Raw genomic sequence first — 27,799 nt, forward strand, 5'->3', positions numbered from 1 at the left:
AACTCCCTGCGCACCCCAGTAATACATGTACCTGCTCACACAGGGACAATTGCATGTGGAACTTGCCGCGTACCACCGAAATACATGTACGCCGCTCGCACAGGGACAATTGCGTGTGAAACTTCCTGCGTACTCCCGAAATACACGTACCGTGCACGCACAGGGCCAATCGCGTTTGTAACTTCCCGTGCACCCCTGAAATACACGTACCCTGCTCGCACAGGGCCAATCGCGTGTGAAACTTCACGCGCACCCCCGAAATACACATACCCTGCTCGCACAGGGGCAATCGCATGTGAAACTTCCCACACACCCCCGAAATACATGTACCCTGCTCGCACAGGCCCAATCGCGTTTAAATCTTCCCACGCACCCCTGAAATCCACGTACCCCACTCACACAGGCCCAATCTCGTGTGGCACTCCCCACGTACCCCAGTAATACACGTACCCCGCTCGCACAGGGCCAATCACGTGTGGAACTCCCCGCGCACCCCAGTAATACACGTACCCCGCTCGCACAGGGCCAATCGCGTGTAAAACTTCCTGCGCACCCCAGTAATACACGTACCCCGCTCGCACAGGAACAATCACGTGTGGAACTCCCCGCGCACCCCAGTAATATACGTACCCCGTTCACACAGGGACAATCGCGTGTGGAACTCCCCGCGCACCCCAGTAATACAAGTACCCCGCTCACACAGGGACAATCGCGTGTGGAACTTGCCGCGTACCACCGAAACACACGTACCCCGCTCGCACAGGGCCAATCGTGTGTGAAACTTCCTGCGTACCCCCGAAATACACGTACCCTGAACACACAGGGGCAATTGCGTGTGAAACTTCCCGTGCACCCCCGAAATACACGTACTCTGCTCACACGGCCAATTGTGTGTGAAACTTTCCGCACATCCCCAAAATCCACATACCCCGCTCGCAAAGGGCCAATCACGTGTGCAACTTCCGCGTACTCCCGAAATACACAAACCCTGCTCGCACAGGGCCAATCGCGTGTGAAACTTCCCGCACACCCCCGAAATACAGGTACCCTGCTCGCACAGGGCCAATCGTGTGTGAAACTTCCCGCGCACCCCCGAAATACACGTACCCCACTCACACAGGGCCAATCGCGTGTGAAACTTCCCGCACACCTCCGAAATACACGTACCCTGCTCGTTTAGGGCCAATCGCATGTGAAACTTTCCGTGCACCCCCAAAATGCACATACCCCGCTCGCACAGGGCCAATCGCGTGGGAAACTTCCCGCGCACCCCCGAAATACATGTACCCTGCTCGCACAGGGCCAATCGCATGTGAAACTTCCCGCGCACCCCCAAAATACACGTACCCTGCTCGCACAGCTCAATCGCATGTGAAACTCCCCACGCACCCCAGCAATACACGTACCCCGCTCGCACAGGGCCAATCGTGTGTGGAACTCCCCGCACACCCCAGTAATACACGTACCCTGCTCGCACAGGGCCAAACGCATGTAAAACTTCCCGCGCACCCCAGTAATACACATACCCCGCTCGCACAGGAACAGTCGCGTGTGGAACTCCCCGCGCACCCCAGTAATACACGTACCCCGCTCACACAGGGACAATCACGTGTGGAACTTGCCATGTACCACCGAAATACACGTACCCCGCTCGCACAGGGCCAATCGTGTGTGAAACTTCCTGCGTACCCCCGAAATACACACACCCTTCACGCACAGGGCCAATCGCGTGTGAAACTTCCTGTGCACCCCCTAAATACACGTACCCTGCTCACACAGGGCCAATTGTGTGTGAAACTTCCCGCGCACCCCCAAAATACACGTACCCTGCTCGCACAGGGCCAATCGCGTGTGAAACTTCCCGTGCACCCCTGAAATACACGTACCCCGCTCGCACAGGTCCAATAGCGTGTGAAACTTCCAGCGCACCCCCGAAATACACGTACCCTGCTCGCACAGGGCCAATCGTGTCTGAAACTTCCTGCGCACCCCCGAAATACACGTACCCCGCTTGCACAGGGCCAATCGTGTGTGAAACTTCCCACACAACCCCGAAATACACGTTCCCCGCTCGCACAGGGCCAATCGCGTGTGAAACTTCCCACGCACGCCCGAAATACACGTACCCTGCTCGCACAGGGCCAATCGCATGTGAAACTTCCCGCGCACCCCCGAAATACACGTACCCCGCTCGCACAGGGCCAATCGTGTGTGAAACTTCCCGCACACCCCCGAAATACACGTACCCCGCTCGCACAAGGCCAATCGCGTGTGAAACTTCCCGCGCACGCCCGAAATACACATACCCTGCTCGCACAGGGCCAATCGCATGTGAAACTTCCCGCGCACCCCCGAAATACATGTACCCTGCTAGCACAGGGCGAATCGCATGTGAAACTTCCTGCGCACCCCCGAAATACACTTACCCTGCTCGCACAGGGCCAATCGTGTCTGAAACTTCCTGCGCACCCCCGAAATACAGATACCCTGCTTGCACAGGCCCAATCGCATGTGAAACTCCCTGCGCACCCCAGTAATACACGTACCCCGCTCGCACAGGGCCAATCGCGTGTAAAACTTCCCGCGCACCCCAGTAATACACATACCCCGCTCGCACAGGAACAGTCGCGTGTGGAACTCCCCGCGCACCCCAGTAATACACGTACCCCGCTCACACAGGGACAATCACGTGTGGAACTTGCCGTGTACCACCGAAATACACGTACCCCGCTTGCACAGGGCCAATCACGTGTGGAACTTGCCGTGTACCACCGAAATACACGTACCCCGCTCACACAGGGACAATTGCGTGTGGAACTTGCCGCGTACCACCGAAATACACGTACCCCGCTCGCACAAGGACAATTGCGTGTGAAACTTCCTGCTTACCCCCGAAATACACGTACCCTGCTCGCACAGGGCCAATCGCGTGTGAAACTTCCCGCGCACCCCCGAAATACACATAACCTGCTCGCACAGGGCCAATCGCATGTGAAACTTCCCACGCACCCCCGAAATCCACATACCCCGCTCGCAAAGGCCCAATCGCGCGTGGAACTCCCCGCGCACCACAGTAATACACGTACCCCGCTTGCACAGAGCCAATCGCATGTGGAAGTCCCCGCGCACCCCAGTAATACATGTACCCCGCTCGCACAGGGCCAATCACGTGTAAAACTTACCACGCACCCCAGTAATATAGGTACCCCACTCGCACAGGAACAATCGCCTGTGGAACTCCCCGCGCACCCCAGTAATACACGTATCCCGCTCACACAGGGACAATCACGTGTTGAACTCCCCGCGCACCCCAGTAATACACTTACCCCGCTCACACAGGGACAATCGCATGTGGAACTTGCCGCGTATCACCAAAATACACGTACCCTGAATGCACAGGGCCAATCGCGTGTGAAACTTCCCATGCATCCCCGAAATACAGGTACCCTGCTCACACAGGGCCAATTGTGTGTGAAACTTCCCATGCACCCCCAAAATACACGTACCCCGCTCGCAAAGAACCAATCGTTTGTGCAACTTCCCACATACTCCCGAAATACACATACCCTGCTCGCACAGGGCCAATCGCGTGTGAAACTTCCCGCGCACCCCTGAAACACAGGTACCCTGCTCGCACAGGGCCAATTGTGTGTGAAACTTCCCATGCACCCCAGTAATACACATACCCTGCTCGCACAGGAACTATCGAGCGTGGAACTCCCCCCGCACCCTAGTAATACATGTACCCCCCTCACACAGGGAAAATCGCGTGTGGAACTCCCCGCGCACCACAGTAGTACACGTACCCCGCTCGCACAGGGCCAATCGCGTGTGAAACTTCCTGCGCACCCCAGTAATACACGTACCCCGCTCGCACAGGGACAATCACGTGTGGAACTCCCTGCGCACCCCAGTAATACACGTACCTCGCTCACACAGGGACAATCGCGTGTGGAACTCCCTGCGCACCCCAGTAATACACGTACCCCGCTCACACAGGGACAATTGCATGTGGAACTTGCCGCTTACCACCGAAATACACATACGCCGCTCGCACAGGGACAATTGCGTGTGAAACTTCCTGCGTACTCCCGAAATACACGTACCGTGCACGCACAGGGCCAATCGCCTGTGAAACTTCCTGTGCATCCCTGAAATACACGTACCCCGCTCGCACAGGGCCAATCGCGTATGAAACTTCACGCGCACCCCCGAAATACACATACCCTGCTCGCACAGGGCCAATCGCATGTGAAACTTCCCACACACCCCCGAAATACACGTACCCTGCTCGCACAGGCCAAATAGTGTTTGAATCTTCCGACGCACCCCCGAAATCCACATACCCCGCTCACACAGGCCCAATCTTGTGTGGAACTCCCCACGCACCCCAGTAATACACGTACCCCGCTCGAACAGGGCCAATCGCGTGTGGAACTCCCCGCGCACCCCAGTAATACACGTACGCCGCTCGCACAGGGCCAATCGCGTGTAAAACTTCCTGCTTACCCCCGAAATACACGTACCCTGCTCGCACAGGGCCAATCGCGTGTGAAACTTCCCGCGCACCCCCGAAATACACATAACCTGCTCGCACAGGGCCAATCGCATGTGAAACTTCCAACGCACCCCCGAAATCCACATACCCCGCTCGCAAAGGCCCAATCGCGCGTGGAACTCCCCGCGCACCACAGTAATACACGTACCCCGCTTGCACAGAGCCAATCGCATGTGGAAGTCCCCGCGCACCCCAGTAATACATGTACCCCGCTCGCACAGGGCCAATCACGTGTAAAACTTACCACGCACCCCAGTAATATAGGTACCCCACTCGCACAGGAACAATCGCCTGTGGAACTCCCTGCGCACCCCAGTAATACACGTATCCCGCTCACACAGGGACAATCACGTGTTGAACTCCCCGCGCACCCCAGTAATACACTTACCCCGCTCACACAGGGACAATCGCATGTGGAACTTGCCGCGTATCACCAAAATACACGTACCCTGAATGCACAGGGCCAAACGCGTGTGAAACTTCCCGCGCACCCCTGAAATACAGGTACCCTGCTCGCACAGGGCCAATTGTGTGTGAAACTTCCCATGCACCCCAGTAATACACATACCCTGCTCGCACAGGAACTATCGCGCGTGGAACTCCCCCCGCACCCTAGTAATACATGTACCCCCCTCACACAGGGAAAATCGCGTGTGGAACTCCCCGCGCACCACAGTAGTACACGTACCCCGCTCGTACAGGGCCAATCGCGTGTGAAACTTCCTGCGCACCCCAGTAATACATGTACCCCGCTCGCACAGGGACAATCACGTGTGGAACTCCCTGCGCACCCCAGTAATACACGTACCTCGCTCACACAGGGACAATCGCGTGTGGAACTCCCTGCGCACCCCAGTAATACACGTACCCCGCTCACACAGGGACAATTGCATGTGGAACTTGCCGCGTACCACCGAAATACACATACGCCGCTCGCACAGGGACAATTGCGTGTGAAACTTCCTGCGTACTCCCGAAATACACGTACCGTGCACGCACAGGGCCAATCGCCTGTGAAACTTCCTGTGCATCCCTGAAATACACGTACCCCGCTCGCACAGGGCCAATCGCGTATGAAACTTCACGCGCACCCCCAAATACACATACCCTGCTCGCACAGGGCCAATCGCATGTGAAACTTCCCACACACCCCCGAAATACACGTACCCTGCTCGCACAGGCCAAATAGCGTTTGAATCTTCCGACGCACCCCCGAAATCCACATACCCCGCTCACACAGGCCCAATCTTGTGTGGAACTCCCCACGCACCCCAGTAATACACGTACCCCGCTCGAACAGGGCCAATCGTGTGTGGAACTCCCCGCGCACCCCAGTAATACACGTACGCCGCTCGCACAGGGCCAATCGCGTGTAAAACTTCCTGCGCACCCCAGTAATACACGTACCCCGCTCGCACAGGAACAATCGCGTGTAGAACTCCCCGCGCACCCCAGTAATACACATACCCCGTTCACACAGGGACAATCGAGTGTGGAACTCCCCGCGCACCACAGTAATACACGTACCCCGCTTGCACAGAGCCAATCGCGTGTGGAAGTCCCCGCGCACCCCAGTAATACATGTACCGCGCTCGACAGGGCCAATCACGTGTAAAACTTACCACGCACCCCAGTAATATAGGTACCCCGCTCGCACAGGAACAATCGCATGTGGAACTCCCCGCGCACCCCAGTAATACACGTATCCCGCTCACACAGGGACAATCACGTGTTGAACTCCCCGTGCACCCCAGTAATACACTTACCCCGCTCACACAGGGACAATCGCATGTGGAACTTGCCACGTACCACCAAAATACACGTACCCCGCACGCACAGGGCCAATCGAGTGTAAAACTTCCTGCGTACCCCCGAAATACACGTACCCTGAATGCACAGGGCCAATCGCGTGTGAAACTTCCCATGCATCCCCGAAATACACGTACCCTGCTCACACAGGGCCAACTGTGTGTGAAACTTCCCATGCACCCCCAAAATACACGTACCCCGCTCGCAAAGAACCAATCGTTTGTGCAACTTCCCACATACTCCCGAAATACACATACCCTGCTCGCACAGGGCCAATCGCGTGTGAAACTTCCCGCGCACCCCTGAAATACAGGTACCCTGCTCGCACAGGGCCAATTGTGTGTGAAACTTCCCATGCACCCCAGTAATGCACATACCCTGCTCGCACAGCAACTATCGCGTGTGGAACTCCCCCTGCACCCTAGTAATACATGTACCCCCCTCACAAGGGAAAATCCCGTGTGGAACTCCCCGCGCACACCAGTAATACACGTACCCCGCTCGCACAGGGCCAATCGCGTGTGAAACTTCCTGCGCACCCCAGTAATACACGTACCCCGCTCGCACAGGGACAATCACGTGTGGAACTCCCCGCGCACCCCAGTAATACAGGTACCCCGCTCACACAGGGACAATCGCATGTGGAACTCCCTGCGCACCCCAGTAATACACGTACCCCGCTCACACAGGGACAATTGCATGTGGAACTTGCCGCGTACCACCGAAATACATGTACCCCGCTCGCACAGGGCCAATCGTGTGTGAAACTTCCTGCGTACCCACGAAATACATGTACCCAGCTCGCACAGGGCCAATCTTGTTTGAAACTTCCGACGCAACCCCGAAATACACATACCCTGCTCGCACAGGGCCAATCGCGTGTGAAACTTCCCGCGCACCCCCGAAATACACGTACCCTGCTGGAACAGGGCCAATCGCATGTGAAACTTCCCGTGCACCCCCGAAATACACGTACCCCGCTCGCACAGGGCCAATCGCGTGTGAAACTTCCTGCGCACCCCCGAAATACACGTACCCTGCTTGCACAGGGCCAATCCCATGTGAAACTTCCTGCGCACCCCTCGAAATACATATACCCTGCTTGCACAGGCCCAATCGCGTGTGAATCTTTCCGCGCACCCCTGAAATCCACGTACCCCGCTCGCACAGGCCCAATCGCATGTGGAAGTCCCTGCACACACCAGTAATACATGTACCCCGCTCGCACAGGGCCAATCGCGTGAGAAACTTCCCACGCACCCCAGTAATACACGTACCCCGCTCGCACAGGGACAATCGCGTGTGGAACTCCTTGCGCACCCAAGTAATACACGTACCCCGCTCACACAGGGACAATCGCGTGTGGAACTCCCTGTGCACCCCAGTAATACACGTACCCCGCTCACACAGGGACAATTGCGTGTGGAACTTGCCGCGTACCACCAAAATACACGTACCCCGCTCGCACAGGGACAATTGCGTGTGAAACTTCCCACGCAGCCCCGAAATCCACGTACCCCGCTCGCACAGGCCCAATCGCGCGTGGAACTCCCCGCGCACCACAGTAATACACGTACCCCGCTTGCACAGAGCCAATCGCGTGTGGAAGTCCCCGCGCACCCCAGTAATACATGTACCGCGCTCGACAGGGCCAATCACGTGTAAAACTTACCACGCACCCCAGTAATATAGGTACCCCGCTCGCACAGGAACAATCGCATGTGGAATTCCCCGCGCACTCCAGTAATACACGTATCCCGCTCACACAGGGACAATCACGTGTTGAACTCCCCGTGCACCCCAGTAATACACTTACCCCGCTCACACAGGGACAATCGCATGTGGAACTTGCCACGTACCACCAAAATACACATACCCCGCTCGCACAGGGCCAATCGAGTGTAAAACTTCCTGCGTACCCCCGAAATACACGTACCCTGAATGCACAGGGCCAATCGCGTGTGAAACTTCCCATGCATCCCCGAAATACACGTACCCTGCTCACACAGGGCCAACTGTGTGTGAAACTTCCCATGCACCCCCAAAATACATGTACCCCGCTCGCAAAGAACCAATCGTTTGTGCAACTTCCCACATACTCCCGAAATACACATACCCTGCTCGCACAGGGCCAATCGCGTGTGAAACTTCCCGCGCACCCCTGAAATACAGGTACCCTGCTCGCACAGGGCCAATTGTGTGTGAAACTTCCCATGCACCCCAGTAATGCACATACCCTGCTCGCACAGCAACTATCGCGTGTGGAACTCCCCCTGCACCCTAGTAATACATGTACCCCCCTCACAAGGGAAAATCCCGTGTGGAACTCCCCGCGCACACCAGTAATACACGTACCCCGCTCGCACAGGGCCAATCGCGTGTGAAACTTCCTGCGCACCCCAGTAATACACGTACCCCGCTCGCACAGGGACAATCACGTGTGGAACTCCCCACGCACCCCAGTAATACAGGTACCCCGCTCACACAGGGACAATCGCATGTGGAACTCCCTGCGCACCCCAGTAATACACGTACCCCGCTCACACAGGGACAATTGCATGTGGAACTTGCCGCGTACCACCGAAATACATGTACCCCGCTCGCACAGGGCCAATCGTGTGTGAAACTTCCTGCGTACCCACGAAATACATGTACCCTGCACGCACAGGGCCAATCGCGTGTGAAACTTCCTGTGCACCCCCGAACTACACGTACCCCGCTCGCACAGGGACAATCGCATGTGGAACTCCCCACGCACCCCAATAATACACGTACCCTGCTCGCACAGGGCCAATCGCGTGTAAAACTTCCCGCGCACACCAGTAATACACATACCCGGCTCGCACAGGCCCAATTGCGTGTGAATCTTCCCGCGCACCCATGAAATCCACGTACCCTGCTCGCACAGGCCCAATCGCGTGTGGAACTCCCTGCACACCCCAGTAATACACGTACCCCGCTCGCACAGGGCCAATCGCGTGTAAAACTTCCTGCGCACCCCAGTAATACACGTACCCCGCTCGCACAGGGACAATCACGTGTGGAACTCCCCGCGCACCCCAGTAATACACGTACCCCGCTCACACAGGGACAATCGCGTGTGGAACTCCCTGCGCACCCCAGTAATACATGTACCTGCTCACACAGGGACAATTGCATGTGGAACTTGCCGCGTACCACCGAAATACATGTACGCCGCTCGCACAGGGACAATTGCGTGTGAAACTTCCTGCGTACTCCCGAAATACACGTACCGTGCACGCACAGGGCCAATCGCGTTTGTAACTTCCCGTGCACCCCTGAAATACACGTACCCTGCTCGCACAGGGCCAATCGCGTGTGAAACTTCACGCGCACCCCCGAAATACACATACCCTGCTCGCACAGGGGCAATCGCATGTGAAACTTCCCACACACCCCCGAAATACATGTACCCTGCTCGCACAGGCCCAATCGCGTTTAAATCTTCCCACGCACCCCTGAAATCCACGTACCCCGCTCACACAGGCCCAATCTCGTGTGGCACTCCCCACGTACCCCAGTAATACACGTACCCCGCTCGCACAGGGCCAATCATGTGTGGAACTCCCCGCGCACCCCAGTAATACACGTACCCCGCTCGCACAGGGCCAATCGCGTGTAAAACTTCCTGCGCACCCCAGTAATACACGTACCCCGCTCGCACAGGAACAATCGCGTGTGGAACTCCCCGCGCACCCCAGTAATATACGTACCCCGTTCACACAGGGACAATCGCGTGTGGAACTCCCCGCGCACCCCAGTAATACAAGTACCCCGCTCACACAGGGACAATCGCGTGTGGAACTTGCCGCGTACCACCGAAACACACGTACCCCGCTCGCACAGGGCCAATCGTGTGTGAAACTTCCTGCGTACCCCCGAAATACACGTACCCTGAACACACAGGGGCAATCGCGTGTGAAACTTCCCGTGCACCCCCGAAATACACGTACTCTGCTCACACGGCCAATTGTGTGTGAAACTTTCCGCACACCCCCAAAATCCACATACCCCGCTCGCAAAGGGCCAATCACGTGTGCAACTTCCCGCGTACTCCCGAAATACACAAACCCTGCTCGCACAGGGCCAATCGTGTGCGAAACTTCCCGCGCACCCCCGAAATACACGTACCCCACTCACACAGGGCCAATCGCGTGTGAAACTTCCCGCACACCTCCGAAATACACGTACCCTGAACACACAGGGGCAATCGCGTGTGAAACTTCCCGTGCACCCCCGAAATATACGTACTCTGCTCACACGGCCAATTGTGTGTGAAACTTTCCGCACACCCCCAAAATCCACATACCCCGCTCACAAAGGGCCAATCACGTGTGCAACTTCCCGCGTACTCCCGAAATACACAAACCCTGCTCGCACAGGGCCAATCGCATGTGAAACTTCCCGCGCACCCCCAAAATACACGTACCCTGCTCGCACAGCCCAATCGCATGTGAAACTCCCCACGCACCCCAGCAATACACTTACCCCGCTCGCACAGGGCCAATCGCGTGTGGAACTCCCCGCACACCCCAGTAATACACGTACCCTGCTCGCACAGGGCCAATCGCATGTAAAACTTCCTGCGCACCCCAGTAATACACATACCCCGCTCGCACAGGAACAGTCGCGTGTGGAACTCCCCGCGCACCCCAGTAATACACGTACCCCGCTCACACAGGGACAATCACGTGTGGAACTTGCCGTCTACCACCGGAATACACGTACCCCGCTCGCACAGGGCCAATCGTGTGTGAAACTTCCTGCGTACCCCCGAAATACACACACCCTTCACGCACAGGGCCAATCGCGTGTGAAACTTCCTGTGCACCCCCTAAATACACGTACCCTGCTCACACAGGGCCAATTGTGTGTGAAACTTCCCGCGCACCCCCAAAATACACGTACCCTGCTCGCACAGGGCCAATCGCGTGTGAAACTTCCCGTGCACCCCTGAAATACACGTACCCCGCTCGCACAGGTCCAATAGCGTGTGAAACTTCCAGCGCACCCCCGAAATACACGTACCCTGCTCGCACAGGGCCAATCGTGTCTGAAACTTCCTGCGCACCCCCGAAATACACGTACCCCGCTTGCACAGGGCCAATCGTGTGTGAAACTTCCCACACAACCCCGAAATACACGTTCCCCGCTCGCAAAGGGCCAATCGCGTGTGAAACTTCCCGCGCACGCCCGAAATACACGTACCCTGCTCGCACAGGGCCAATCGCATGTGAAACTTCCCGCGCACCCCCGAAATACACGTACCCCGCTCGCACAGGGCCAATCGTGTGTGAAACTTCCCGCACACCCCCGAAATACACGTACCCCGCTCGCACAGGGCCAATCGCGTGTGAAACTTCCCGCGCACGCCCGAAATACACATACCCTGCTCGCACAGGGCCAATCGCATGTGAAACTTCCCGCGCACCCCCGAAATACATGTACCCTGCTAGCACAGGGCGAATCGCATGTGAAACTTCCTGCACACCCCCGAAATACACGTACCCTGCTCGCACAGGCCCAATCACGTGTGAAACTTCCCGCGCACCCCCGAAATACACATACCCTGCTCGCACAGGCCCAATCGCATGTGAAACTCCCTGCGTACCCCAGTAATACACGTACCCCGCTCGCACAGGGCCAATCGCGTGTAAAACTTCCTGCACACCCCAGTAATACACGTACCCCGCTCGCACAGGAACAATCGCGTGTGGAACTCCCCGCGCACCCCAGTAATATACGTACCCCGTTCACACAGGGACAATCGCGTGTGGAACTCCCCGCGCACCCCAGTAATACAAGTACCCCGCTCACACAGGGACAATCGCGTGTGGAACTTGCCGCGTACCACCGAAACACATGTACCCCGCTCGCACAGGGCCAATCGTGTGTGAAACTTCCTGCGTACCCCCGAAATACACGTACCCTGAACACACAGGGGCAATCGCGTGTGAAACTTCCTGTGCACACCCGAAATACACGTACTCTGCTCACACGGCCAATTGTGTGTGAAACTTTCCGCACACCCCCAAAATCCACATACCCCGCTCGCAAAGGGCCAATCACGTGTGCAACTTCCCGCGTACTCCAGAAATACACAAACCCTGCTCGCACAGGGCCAATCGCGTGTGAAACTTCCCGCACACCCCCGAAATACAGGTACCCTGCTCGCACAGGGCCAATCGTGTGTGAAACTTCCCGCGCACCCCCGAAATACATGTACCCCACTCGCACAGGGCCAATCGCGTGTGAAACTTCCCGCACACCTCCGAAATACACGTACCCTGCTCGTTTAGGGCCAATCGCGTGTGAAACTTTCCGTGCACCCCCAAAATGCACATACCCCGCTCGCACAGGGCCAATCGCGTGGGAAACTTCCCGCGCACCCCCGAAATACATGTACCCTGCTCGCACAGGGCCAATCGCATGTGAAACTTCCCGCGCACCCCCAAAATACACGTACCCTGCTCGCACAGCCCAATCGCATGTGAAACTCCCCACGCACCCCAGCAATACACGTACCCCGCTCACACAGGGCCAATCGCGTGTGGAACTCCCCGCACACCCCAGTAATACACGTACCCTGCTCGCACAGGGCCAATCGCATGTAAAACTTCCCGCGCACCCCAGTAATACACATACCCCGCTCGCACAGGAACAATCGCATGTGGAACTCCCCGCGCACCCCAGTAATACACGTATCCCGCTCACACAGGGACAATCACGTGTTGAACTCCCTGCGCACCCCAGTAATACACTTATCCCGCTCACACAGGGACAATCGCATGTGGAACTTGCCACGTACCACCAAAATACACATACCCCGCTCGCACAGGGCCAATCGTGTGTAAAACTTCCTGCGTACCCCCAAAATACACGTACCCTGAATGCACAGGGCCAATCGCGTGTGAAACTTCCCATGCATCCCCGAAATACACGTACCCTGCTCACACAGGGCCAATTGTGTGTGAAACTTCCCATGCACCCTCAAAATACACGTACCCCGCTCGCAAAGAACCAATCGTTTGTGCAACTTCCCACATACTCCCGAAATACACATACCCTGCTCGCACAGGGCCAATCGCGTGTGAAACTTCCCGCGCACCCCTGAAATACAGGTACCCTGCTCGCACAGGGCCAATTGTGTGTGAAACTTCCCATGCACCCCAGTAATGCACATACCCTGCTCGCACAGGAACTATCGCGTGTGGAACTCCCCCTGCACCCTAGTAATACATGTACCCCCCTCACACAGGGAAAATCCCGTGTGGAACTCCCCGCGCACACCAGTAATACACGTACCCCGCTCGCACAGGGCCAATCGCGTGTGAAACTTCCTGCGCACCCCAGTAATACACGTACCCTGCTCGCACAGGGACAATCACGTGTGGAACTCCCCGCGCACCCCAGTAATACACGTACCCCGCTCACACAGGGACAATCGCGTGTGGAACTCCCTGCGCACCCCAGTAATACACGTACCCCGCTCACACAGGGACAATTGCATGTGGAACTTGCCGCGTACCACCGAAATACATGTACCCCGCTCGCACAGGGCCAATCGTGTGTGAAACTTCCTGCGTACCCACGAAATACATGTACCCTGCACGCACAGGGCCAATCGCGTGTGAAACTTCCCGCGCACGCCCGAAATACACGTACCCTGCTCGCACAGGGCCAATCGCATGTGAAACTTCCCGCGCACCCCCGAAATACACGTACCCCGCTCGCACAGGGCCAATCGTGTGTGAAACTTCCCGCACACCCCCGAAATACACGTACCCCGCTCGCACAGGGCCAATCGCGTGTGAAACTTCCCGCGCACACCCGAAATACACATACCCTGCTCGCACAGGGCCAATCGCATGTGAAACTTCCCGCGCACCCCCGAAATACATGTACCTTGCTAGCACAGGGCGAATCGCATGTGAAACTTCCTGCACACCCCGGAAATACACGTACCCTGCTCGCACAGGCCCAATCACGTGTGAAACTTCCCGCGCACCCCCGAAATACACTTACCCTGCTCGCACAGGGCCAATCGTGTCTGAAACTTCCTGCGCACCCCCGAAATACACATACCCTGCTCGCACAGGCCCAATCGCATGTGAAACTCCCTGCGCACCCCAGTAATACACGTACCCCGCTCGCACAGGGCCAATCGCGTGTAAAACTTCCTGCGCACCCCAGTAATACACGTACCCCGCTCGCACAGGAACAATCGCGTGTGGAACTCCCCGCGCACCCCAGTAATATACGTACCCCGTTCACACAGGGACAATCGCGTGTGGAACTCACCGCGCACCCCAGTAATACAAGTACCCCGCTCACACAGGGACAATCGCGTGTGGAACTTGCCGCGTACCACCGAAATACACGTACCCTGAACACACAGGGGCAATCGCGTGTGAAACTTCCCGTGCACCCCCGAAATACACGTACTCTGCTCACACGGCCAATTGTGTGTGAAACTTTCCGCACACCCCCAAAATCCACATACCCCGCTCGCAAAGGGCCAATCACGTGTGCAACTTCCCGCGTACTCCAGAAATACACAAACCCTGCTCGCACAGGGCCAATCGCGTGTGAAACTTCCCGCACACCCCCGAAATACAGGTACCCTGCTCGCACAGGGCCAATCGTGTGTGAAACTTCCCGCGCACCCCCGAAATACATGTACCCCACTCGCACAGGGCCAATCGCGTGTGAAACTTCCCGCACACCTCCGAAATACACGTACCCTGCTCGTTTAGGGCCAATCGCGTGTGAAACTTTCCGTGCACCATCAAAATGCACATACCCCGCTCGCACAGGGCCAATCGCGTGGGAAACTTCCCGCGCACCCCCGAAATACATGTACCCTGCTCGCACAGGGCCAATCGCATGTGAAACTTCCCGCGCACCCCCAAAATACACGTACCCTGCTCGCACAGCCCAATCGCATGTGAAACTCCCCACGCACCCCAGCAATACACGTACCCCGCTCGCACAGGGCCAATCGCGTGTGGAACTCCCCGCACACCCCAGTAATACACGTACCCTGCTCGCACAGGGCCAATCGCATGTAAAACTTCCCGCGCACCCCAGTAATACACATACCCCGCTCGCACAGGAACAGTCGCGTGTGGAACTCCCCGCGCACCCCAGTAATACACGTACCCCGCTCACACAGGGACAATCACGTGTGGAACTTGCCGTGTACCACCGAAATACACGTACCCCGCTCGCACAGGGCCAATCGTGTGTGAAACTTCCTGCGTACCCCCGAAATACACACACCCTTCACGCACAGGGCCAATCGCGTGTGAAACTTCCTGTGCACCCCCTAAATACACGTACCCTTCTCACACAGGGCCAATTGTGTGTGAAACTTCCCGCGCACCCCCAAAATACACGTACCCTGCTCGCACAGGGCCAATCGCGTGTGAAACTTCCCGTGCACCCCTGAAATACACGTACCCCGCTCGCACAGGTCCAATAGCGTGTGAAACTTCCAGCGCATCCCCGAAATACACTTACCCTGCTCGCACAGGGCCAATCGTGTCTGAAACTTCCTGCGCACCCCCGAAATACACGTACCCCGCTTGCACAGGGCCAATCGTGTGGGAAACTTCCCACACAACCCCGAAATACACGTTCCCCGCTCGCACAGGGCCAATCGCGTGTGAAACTTCCCGCGCACGCCCGAAATACACGTACCCTGCTCGCACAGGGCCAATCGCATGTGAAACTTCCCGCGCACCCCCGAAATACACGTACCCCGCTCGCACAGGGCCAATCGTGTGTGAAACTTCCCGCACACCCCCGAAATACACGTACCCCGCTCGCACAGGGCCAATCGCGTGTGAAACTTCCCGCGCACGCCCGAAATACACATACCCTGCTCGCACAGGGCCAATCGCATGTCAAACTTCCCGCGCACCCCCGAAATACATGTACCCTGCTAGCACAGGGCGAATCGCATGTGAAACTTCCTGCGCACCCCCGAAATACACGTACCCTGCTCGCACAGGCCCAATCACGTGTGAAACTTCCCGCGCACCCCCGAAATACACTTACCCTGCTCGCACAGGGCCAATCGTGTCTGAAACTTCCTGCGCACCCCCGAAATACACATACCCTGCTCGCACAGGCCCAATCGCATGTGAAACTCCCTGCGCACCCCAGTAATACACGTACCCCACTCGCACACGGCCAATCGTGTGTGAAACTTCCCACGTACCCCCGAAATACACGTACCCTGCTCACACTGGGCCAATCGCGTGTGAAATTTCCCGTGCACCCCCAAAATACACATACCCCGCTCGCACAGGGCCAATCGCGTGTGAAACTTCCCGCGCACCCCCGAAATACACGTACCCTGCTCGCACAGGCCCAATCGCGTGTGAAACTCCCCGCGCACCCCAGTAATACACGTATCCCGCTCGCAAAGGGCCAATCGCGTGTGATTCTTCCCACGCACCCCAGTAATACACGTACCCCACTCGCACATGGCCAATCGCGTGTGAACCTCCCCGTGCAGCTGGGTACATGTATTCGGAGGGGTGCGCGGGCAGTTTTACAGGCGTTTTCATGGTTGGGGGCCTGTGCACCATGTACAGGATTTGTGCGCTGTACATGGCGCACGGGGAGGGGTTGGGGGCGTAACTGGCACTGCTGCAGGGTCGCTGCGCCACTCTGCGCCACGGCTGGTTATGGATGTTCAAATCCATGAATTTACTGTGTGCGGAAATGGATTTTGGCGCACGCGGCTGGTGCAGACTGTCGCACGCACACACTGTGTGCCAGCCGCGTGTGGTGGATTCTATGAATTACCCCGTATATGTAGTAATAAATAAGAATTGTAAACCATATATATAACACACTAACCATTCATTTAAATACAATATGTTCTAAAATGGAATATACCAAAAGAAGAAAGATATTCTTCGAACATGATTACCTCACAGAAACTCCACAACTAAGAGCAACAGCAGATCTACAGACCAGTCAGTACACACCTTACCAGAAGCTAGTAAGTGTACTGCATTTTACTCATATATTTGTAAACTTTCTGTATTAAATACAAAAAAAGTGATATTATGTTTTTTTTTTCTCACAGAAATGTCTAGTACTTTGGAGTGGCTAGAGGAGCATTTCCCACGTGAGGAAATGTCAGGAAGATAGTGAACCTAATGGTAGACACTTTACTATATAAACCAATTAATAAATATTATTTTATATACATTTAACATATACGTTTTTTTTGTACAGACCATACAAAAATTGAAAATACTAAAGAAAAAGCAGTATTGGATAAGACTCTTCAGCACATAGAAGAAAAAATGGACCTACTCATGGAAAATTTTAACAATTTAAAAAACTTTGTGGAGGATCACTTGAAACAAACAACTACATACCATTCTCCACATGTACCTGTCTCCCCTCACCATATCCCACTCAACTATCCCCAAATCCTCTCCATGGACCAAAACGTTGTGATAAGACTTCCATCCCTTCTTCACCTCATATAAATCCTATTGAAACCCCCATTGAAACCCCCAATTCTCCTGTTTTTGTTTCAGTTTCTGCCTCACCTTCTATGTCATAAATTTAACATCCATATAAAATAAAGTAAAATTATTATATTGTGTCCTAATTAATTTCTTGTCTTTTTTAAAACGCAGTTCATGTGTCCGCGGACGGCGCGGGTGTCCGGAATGTCCATAAAGAAACGAAAATGGGAGTGTCCTAAGGACACTATATCTGTCCGTAATGTTTACATGCAAGTTGAAACTGTTCTAAGAACACACGCGGTGTCCTGAAATGTTCGCAAATAAACAGAATGGGGGTGTCCTGAGGACACTATACCTGTCATACTGTTCGTAGACAGGTTGAAACCGTTCTAAGAACACATCAAGTGTCCTGGGATGTTCATAAATAAACAAAATGGGGGTGTCCTGAGGACGCTATGCCTGTCTGTATTGTTCGCAGGCAAGTTGAAACTGTTCTAAGAACACAGGCTGTGTCCTAAAATGTTCGTAAATAAACGAAATGGGAGTGTCCAGAGGACATTATACCTGTCCGTACTGTTCGTAGGCAGGTTGAAACTGTTCTAAGAACACATCAAGTGTCCTGGGATGTTCGTAAATAAACAAAATGGGGGTGTCCTGAGGACGCTATGCCTGTCCATATCGTTCGCAGGCAAGTTGAAACTGTTCTAAGAACAAGCGCCTGTCCGTAACTGTTCGTTTCACTTGTGACGCACTTTTAATCACTTCAGGACCCGAACAGTGTCCGTAGAACACCAACGCGCATGCGCAAAACAGTTTCAGTGCATTTGGTGTCCTGCGGACACCCGCTCCCTTAGCGGACATGTTCGCGAACCTATGATGTGACCGCCCCCACGCTGAGCGTGTGTTCTGATTGCGAACACTGTTCGTGTCCCGAACAATTTAAAAATACATTTTCAAGCAATCTACAATATTCTTCAATAAAAACTCACCATAGCACAAGTCCCACATAGTAATCTTGAGTTTCTACATACTTTCTGTGACTTTTTTAACCCTTTTTTCTGTTCGATCTGTCCGCGGACAGCGTGCATGTCCGCGAACCGCGCACAAGCACCCCTATAAAAGGCCACACCCTAGAACTCATTCTCATTGTGTTTCTGGCTAGCCTACAGAACACAGTGAATTTTGCTGCCAACTTTTCAGATTTTCATCTCAAACCTGATGGCATCCATGGCTCCACTCATGCCACCTTGTGCTGCATCTGCCTCAGCACCACTCCCACCCCCTCCACCACCACAACCTCCCCAAGGGCCTGAAGAGGGGAACAGGAGTGAGGATGCAGAGGAGGATGAAGAGGATGACGAGAATGAGGTTGTGGAAGTGCCTACTACCAGCACTCGGCGTGAGTCTTGGGTGTGGCGAGAATGGTCCTAAGGCGCATGCGAACCAAGTCACCTGCAACAAGTGCAAAATGGTACTCAGTTGCGGGAGGCCTGGTTCATACAGCTTTGGGACAACTACCATGAAGTGACATTCATTCCACACTGGGGCCATTCGAAAGGTTGTACCTTGCGAGGAGTTTAGTAGGTTGACTTACTCTACTTCATCCTCCGTTTCCGATCCTGTCACCACAAGGAACACTCCTGTGGGACAGCGTATTCCTCAAGCTGCCTCACAGGCCATACGCAATACTGATGACCCTTACCTTTCGAGGGTCACAGATGTGTGTATGTACTGCAACGCAGTACTGTGCAGGGGGGAGAGACTTCGTAGTGCTTTTGAGGCTATCATCTAAGAGCACGAGAAGATCTGCTCACTACCCAAGTAAAACCCACTCTACATCTTCCTCTCTCCACTCGCCCTTTCTTATGCCCATGGCTGGTGTCCCCCCTTACCCTCCTTTCTCCTCCTCTCCTAGTGTGTTGTGTATAAAAAACAAAAAAAATATAAAACAACAAAAATCAAAGAAAAAGTCTCTTATCAGAGCCGCCTTTCACAGTTAAAAAATAGAAGTGAAAATAAATGAAGCAGGGCCCTGTGTATTTTTTAGAAGTCCACGGACAGTCCACGAACGTCTACAATTTTGGAGTGCTGCCCTATCATAACCATTGCAGTTTTATCTGGGAGGAAGTGGTGGCTTTGAAAAGAGCCTTTTGGTGGTGTTTGTCTGTGTTTGAAAAATTTGAAATGCTCAACACCTGCTACAAAATGGATGCTGTAATTCCAAAAAAGGTCGCAATGCATTTTGTACATTTCTCAGAAAAATCTGATTGCCAGCATAAGTAAGATGGACTCCATCTCTGTGAAAAATGTATGTACTACGAAACATAATATTTTCATTGTGAAAAGAGGACATGCCAAAATCTCTTAGAAAGGCACAAACAGCCTTATTGGCATTGTGCCTTGCTTTCTCCATTTGTGGACCAAATGAAGAAGAACGAAGCCACATTTGTCTCTGCGCAATCCGTGAAAGAATTACTTGAGAATTTGTAAACATGTTCATGACCTTCCCAAGTCCTTCTTTCATTGCAAATTGCAAAGAAATTCCAGACATATGTCCTAAACTGTTCCCTCCACAATGAATTACAGTTATGTCTGGATGTTGCTCTGTCTCCAAAGTAGCACAGAGAGGTAGCAAGTCCAACCACTTCATTCCACATACTCCATGCCAGTGCACTTCCACATGTGGGAATCCAAGATCTAAAGCTACTCCACAGCTTTCTGCATGCACCTTCAACCAATGTATCCACGAGTTTCCCAAAATCCAAACAATCTGTTTTCTGAAACACACAGCCATAGCTATCTGTTCTTCTCTCAGCAAAAAGAGTATCTGAGAAACTCTCTCGTGGCACAACACACCCACTAAACTTTCCTGACCAATCCCTTTCTCTGCTCATTCTCATTTGCATGGCTCCCCAACCCAAAATTCCCGGATGTAACACCCGATGTCCGCGGACTACGGCCATGTCCGTGGACATAGCATAACATGGACAGTCCTTCTACCATTTCCATTTCACTTTCTGTGCCATTCCCTCATTGGATATAGCTAAGAAGTCACATGACCATCCACCAATCACATCCAAGACCTCTACATCTAACTGCATCATCATAGATCAGCACTTCAAATGTACTGTTAATCTCTCTGAGTACAAGTGCCATATCGTTGGAAAGCACCTTCTACAAGAAATACTGTACAAGTCTCCAAGATTTGTACTTGCAGCTGCATGCATATCCATATGCATGAACACAAACTACAGGTATGCATATTTTCTGTATAGTACATTTCTTATAGATTCATATAAACAGATGAACTGACTTTTAGCTTGTATAATCTATAAAATGAATTAACTGTTATTTTTTCCATCTCCGAAAATCAACTGTCACTTCCAAACCTATCTTCTATTTAATTTCTTTTTACACACACATTTTCAAAGCATGTTGAACTAACATATTTAAAGTACAATATGAAGAGTTAACATATTCAAACAAAATTGCATGCACACAGTATGTTGAAATATCAAACAACAATACTTGTACAAAAACATAAAAATGTATTAATTTATGTATTTATTTACTTATATTTATATAATGCGCAAGCAGCCCATGGCATTGAGGCGCTGTTACTTACAAGAGCTTAGTTACAGAAATAGTGGTATTCAGTGGTACATTATGAATTCCACAAGGCATAGAAATGATACTTTGGTTGGTAAGTTAGTCATTACAATACAGTTTATGCATTAAGAACATATGATATGTACTCAACTGGTGCGACGCATCTTATGTGAATAAGATAGTTTTCATGGTTTTGAGGAAGGTGCTGAGGGTCAATATCAATTAAAAAAATCAATGTCTAAATTAAAAACAGTGCTATATACAAACAAAATTACTAATTTGTTTCCTTTACAATTGCAGTGAAGACCATTCTCCTGAAAAGAAGCAACCGAATTTGAAGTACAAAGAACAACTAAGAAGAAACCTGCTCATTTCAGAAAAAAAGTTAGTTGAATACCACCATATTATTTGTACTATTATTCAAACACACTGTAGGTTAATTCATGCTATTTCTGTGCCTAAAAATAGAGATTGTGCACCATTCTGTCTACAAATCCCCATTTCTTAAACAGAGATTTACAGGCAGAATGGTGCACAATTTCCTATTTTTCGGCATACAAATGACCCAACTCAGCCCCTAGAATTTTGATATTATAGAACAAACAACTGTTTTAATTGTATACCATTAGATTTACTATTTGTACTTCTCCACACCACTAGTTATTTTCTACTGTCATCTGAACCCCAGTTTAGTAGCACATAAATTCAAGAATACCCATCCCAACTAGTTGTAGTTGCCCAATGCACAATCACACACTATTACATACATCTTTATCATCTTACTCCGACACTCATGCACACAGCACACATACATTAAGAACACCCCAACCCATACCTTCTTTATTTTTTTCAACAGACCCTAAAGAATGCCTACCAAAAATCAAGTCCGTAGAAAGCAACGGAGAAGCAGGGCAAATAAAAATAGAAGTGTCCAAAACAAGTATCCATCTCTAGCAGAATTTGTAAAAAAAAATTAAAACAAAACAGCTAATACAGTCATTTAGCGAAACAAAACAAGCTTAAAGTACAGAAACTTTACATCCTCTATCAAATATTTTTTTTTAATTGAATTTGGTTACAGAAGAAAAAATATAACCTTTCACAAGTTTCAATTAAGTACATAATTTAGTAAAACAAAAAAGAAAAGAAGAAAAGAAGAAAAAATTATACAGTTAATAAACAAAGCATTCGCATCCAGACCAATTCCAACACAATTTTTAAAAGAATTTTACAGTTCTATCTTACAGTCCTCAAGCATCTTCACTACAGCAATTGTCTTTTGGTGCGAGTGACCATCAATCAAGCTTTCCCAAGAGCAATCTTGTGCCAAGTCTCCCGGACACCTAAATTTACCTTCGCCCAGTTTTATTTCTACCACCGGAGATGCAGGTTTCTTCTGATTTTGCACTGTAGATTTTTTCAGAAAAATTGGGGCGATCTTTACATTAGTTTTTGGTTCGAATGTGGCCCCGCCCTTAACCAGGGATGCTTTCAACCCTGATTTTTGTTTTACTTTAAGAAAAAGGGGTGCTAACTTAATGACCTTCTTCAAATTAGAAGAGGCTGGTGCCGCTTCCTGCTTGTTCAGAGTCTTATCTGTTTGTGAGCCTCTTGATATCCCACTCAATGATTTTATTAAGGCCAATTTTCTTTCCATCTTCCTGGGCATCCTGGAGGGCTCTTCCCTGTTTGTTCATCTTCGCACCTTCACATTTTCCCTGTGGACTATTCACTGATTCAAGTTCAACAATTTCTTGGTCATCCTTAGCTACCGCTGGGTGAGAAGAACCAGCTTTCTTCACAGGTGAATTAGTATCTGGCTTCTTATGTTTTACTTCAATTGTTTCTTTAATTATTTTTTTCCATTTTTTGCCAGCATCTTTTTCTTTGGGTGTTTTCACCCTTTTTGCTTCCCTTTTTCGATTCTTTTTCCCCCCTAGGTTTGAATTTTGGGGACGAACTGCTAAGGTCTCCTCTCCTTGAGAGTCCGACTGAGTGCTAGGGATGACTGGCCCTTGTTTGACTGACTCTAGCTGTATTTCATGTAGTTTCGACAGCAAATTTGTATTGCTGACATTACAACAACCCACTACTGCCCCGTCAAGAGCAGCCATCTCCTTCGTCATTTCCATTAGCGAGCCAGATTTAAGTTGCACCTCAGTTTTCAAAAGTTCAAAATCGGACACCAACGAGTTCAGAACATCATTGAGTGCACTCAATGTGTTGTCATTAGACTGGACCCTTTTTTCTGCATTTTCTCCCTGGGGGGCACATGAGTCTAGGACTGATGGTAATTCTATTACTGCTTCCTGCAATGGTCCAGCAAGCTCTAGGTTAGTGACTGGACCAGACAAGTTAATATTACTTAGCGTTTGATCACTTGTGTCCAGGTCCAGAACAGGTCTGGCAGACTCACCCTTTATGATTTCTAATAGGGCTTGAGGATGTATCCATATCTGTATTCATCTCTGATACATACAACTGATTCCTTTCTCCAAAATGTTCATCAATCTTTTTTTGAATTTTGTTTGTGGTTATTGAAAATTTGAGATCCTTTTTTCCAGTTTTCTGCCAAAATAGATTCTGCTTCCTGCCCACCAAAAGTTCTTACTGGTGTAGTATGGGGGGACAAAGATGGATCTGCATGCACTTGTACCTGAAGCTGTTGGACCCACCTTGCCGGAGACAGGGCCTTCTCGTTTACTTCTAAAGCCCCTCTCAACCATGTGTTAGCGGGCTGCTAGCCATTTTTGGTTCCTCCCATTATGGGGCTCTCGGGTCATCCTGAAGTGCATTGCTCTGTAGTTTCATTGTCCTATTTGATACCGACTATGGACAATTCCAAACGGGCCTCACTCACAAAATCGAACCCCTATGGCCTCCCACACAGGACTTTAAAGAGATATAAGCCTGTGTAGCTCAGAGGCTCGAAGGCTCGAAGTCCGAAAACCCACAGTCGCAATACAGCAATCAAACCGGCACTTCCATGCACAAAGACACCCTGTAGATTAATTCCTTGAATTCCTTGATTTCCTTATTTTCCTGAACGGCTCAAAGGCAACAAGCCTGCAGACACCGTCTAAATAACAAGCAAACAAGCCCTATGCCCTCAAACAGTGGTAGACAGTGAGGGATTGTTCAAAATACTGGATAACCTCTACTGTCTCCACTGCCAGGTATCAATAGGCTGGGTTACCTGGGTTTAACCCTGCTCTGACACCCCCAGTAGCAAGGCAAAAGCCCACACAAACAGTTTAATCTAATTGCTCAATCTGTATACTTTTGGCAGCCAATATATTTGCTATACGTTACAGAACTGTAAATGTAAATTTGTCCTGCAATTTGCCGTATATAACCCACAACAGGTTAAGCAGGTTAGGCAATACAAGAAATGCAGGCAGTAGATAGCAGTACAATAGCTCAGCAGCTTGTTAACCGCAATAGCCTCACTGTGCAACTTAGCTCTGTTGCCAAAGGGTTTTACTGAGCATTTGAGAGGCTTTTTGAGGCTTTTGCGGTTGTATTGAACGTAACCACCTCACCTCACGTAACCATCTCACCTCTCTTATAGGCTATTGAGCACAGGCGCAGGCTGTTCTGACGGTGTTTTATTTTAGTTGGAGCGCTGGTATGGGCATCCAACTTCCAGCTCCAACTTCCAACTCCAACCCTCCAACATTCCAACACTCGGTGCACTCGGGACACTCGGCACACGGCACCCGACTTTCCGACTTCAGCCGCGGCCCATGCTCCTGCACCGCCCCTGCACTGCCTCTCCTCGCTCGCTTCGCCTCACGTCCTCGCGTCCTCGCGTCCTAGCTGCTCGCGTCCTCGCGTCCTTCATTAGAGGAAAGGACCCATAGAATCCTGTGGAATCGTCAAGGCGCACCAGGAAACCCACTCTCTACTGCTCTCTGATACACTGCAGTTCTCTCTGGCCGCTTCCGACAATATTTGCACATTATCAAAATGTAAAATGAACCACAAAATATTTAACAAAAAAAAGTTACCACTACAGGTAAAACTGCTCCTATAAATCTTGATATAGTGCAAAGTAAGCATACCAAAAAAAGTATTTTAGTAAAAATGTTATGTCACAGAGTCGTTCATAATCTTATAAAAACAGGAGAGAAATCTGGCTCAACTCTTAAAACCTATCGTAGGAAATTAATCTTAGAAGCGTTGATAGACAGTGCAATCCTTCTCAAAAGAAAATTATTTATTTTAGTGTTAAACAAAATGAAACCACTAACAAAACTAATGACTAAATTATAAAAAAGACTTCTCAATAAACGAAATGTCAACAGAAATAACTTCTTAAGTATCTGTGGAGGTGACTGGAGTCACACTACGAGCACAGAACCATACTTTAATGAAGAAGCATACAAACAAAAGCAAACAAATACAATTGCCATACATAGCAGTAGACGAGGTTAGGAAAAAGTTAATAATACCATAATGGAACAGGAAATACTGCTTACAAAAATATCCCCAGAAAACTTAGAATTACCTCTCCATTCAATTGAATCAGAACGTCTAGTATACAAATGGGCATGCACGTCAATGTGTAACATTTCCAAAAAATCTTTCAAGTCTTTACGCCAATTCCTCAATCAATATGTGAAAGGCAAAGACAGAATCAAAATTAAACTATTGCAAAATATGTATACCTGTCTAGTGTGCAAGTACACAGGACTACAAGGACATTCATTGGCCTGCATTTCAGGATCTACTTGCAAAACCACCTTCCATTATATCAAAATGATTTCAACACATTATTCAACTATAAGAAATCTAGTCTATAAACTGTACTATGCTAAAAGTCCTGCTTTAGCACTAGCCAATTTAAATAACATTCTTCTACATGGTACAGCAAAAGACCTACTTGAAGAAAGCAACTATATCCAGAAAAAATATTTTGGAAGTGAAAGCCACTTACAGAATGAAATAGCTTTAAAGCAAATTAGCAACAATTCTATGCATGGCAACCTTCTACTACAAACACACAAAAAAGAAATACTGAAATTTAAAAGTACATCTGCTGAAGTACCAAACCATGTGTGTGTATGTTGCTGTAGAACCTTTTATAAAAGTAACACAAAAACTGTAGACCTAACATACAAAATAGAAGACAATGAAGATTCTAAATGGTTTGAATAAGCTCTCTACCTTATAGCAGAAAACAAATACGAAATAACTGACCCCTTAATACTTTGCAGTTACTGCACTACAAAACTTGACAACAACCAAACTCCTTCACGTGCTAACACAAATAATTTGGAATTATTTCCACTACCAAAACCCCTACAACAACTCAATTTATATGAGAGCATCATAATTCAAACAGTGCACCCCTTTCAGGCAATAATACGCCTTCAACCAAAAACAGCAAAATTACCTGCCTCTGAATTAGTGAAAGGTATTCGGGGAAAAGTAGTGTATTTACCATTAGATCTAAAAGGAAATGTGCACACCTAGGAGTGCAACGTCCAATGGAGCAATATTTAATGATCTTAGTAAATGGTGTACCTACAAAAGACAAAAAAAATTGGCAACAACTGGTGGAATTACATAAAGTTAGACAAGCCTTGCAATATCTAAAAGACAATAATGAATACTACAAAGAAATTAATATTGAAGAAAACTTGAAGGATACCAATGAAATAATTCAAGAGACACAAGAAGCTGGTCAATTTGAGCTGCTAGATCCTGCTACAATATCCAATACTTTAGACCATTATACAATTCACCCATTGCACTCTAATGACACTGTAGAGGATGCACTAGAGACATACAAATGCGTCAAATAAAAGAATCACCAATCAGAAAATGGGGAAAAAGTATAGAAGCATGTGCTTTTCCTCTACTCTTTGCTACTGGCAAAGGAGGAAGGTACGATGATAGACCTATTCAAATAACAGCATCAGAATACCTCTCATTACGGATGTATTCTGAAGATCCCAGATTTAGACAAAATGTGGAATACATATTCCACCTACTCTTTGAAAGTGAACTAGCAACTTTATGTTACAGAGTTGCACACACATTAAAATCAGGATCCCACTTTCAAAATATGTCAGCTACACAATTATTACAAAAAGTGCAACAAAAAGATGAGGTTTTACAATCAAATATTACAAATCTATTAGCAAATATGCGTGGTACTAAAGAGTACTGGTTTCGAAGTCATGGAGATGTACGTTGTAAGATAAGAAACCTTGGCCCAACCACTTGGTTTGTTACATTAAGTTGTGCAGAATATGCATGGGAAGATATACATGATTTCCTACGCATATCAAACAAA

This window comes from Ambystoma mexicanum, chromosome 11, assembly GCF_040938575.1.
Source record: "Ambystoma mexicanum isolate Mex_15411 chromosome 11, UKY_AmexF1_1, whole genome shotgun sequence".
Classification (NCBI taxonomy): domain Eukaryota; kingdom Metazoa; phylum Chordata; class Amphibia; order Caudata; family Ambystomatidae; genus Ambystoma; species Ambystoma mexicanum.